This window comes from Penaeus chinensis, chromosome 20 (assembly GCF_019202785.1).
Source record: "Penaeus chinensis breed Huanghai No. 1 chromosome 20, ASM1920278v2, whole genome shotgun sequence".
Classification (NCBI taxonomy): Eukaryota; Metazoa; Arthropoda; class Malacostraca; order Decapoda; family Penaeidae; genus Penaeus; species Penaeus chinensis.
Window position 1 is genome coordinate 2,795,296 of NC_061838.1, and position 417 is coordinate 2,795,712.

The window sequence follows — 417 nt, forward strand, 5'->3', positions numbered from 1 at the left end:
ACAACAACGACAAAAAAGACAACAACTACAACAAACCACCACCACCAACAACGAAAAATTATCAACAATTACAGTCGATACCCACACCGCCATATCCTTTACAACACTTACTTTATCAAACAAAAAAGTAGATTTGACAAAGTTGCTTCCATTTGTTAGGAAAAAAAATAAAAATAAATAAAGCATCGAAATTATTCAAGATGAATGGAACAGGTCCAGGCCCAGAGGGAGTGGCCAGCCGCGGGAAAGGAGGGATGCCAATGGGCGGGAGAGAGAGTAAAACCATCCTTAACGAAAGCCAAATTCAATCCTTTGATCCCCCTCTTCCCAAAAAGGAGACAAAAACGTACTCTTATAACTAACAAACCTACTTGCCAGCAAACCACGGGGCGTATGGTAATGGGTAGGACTTATGTA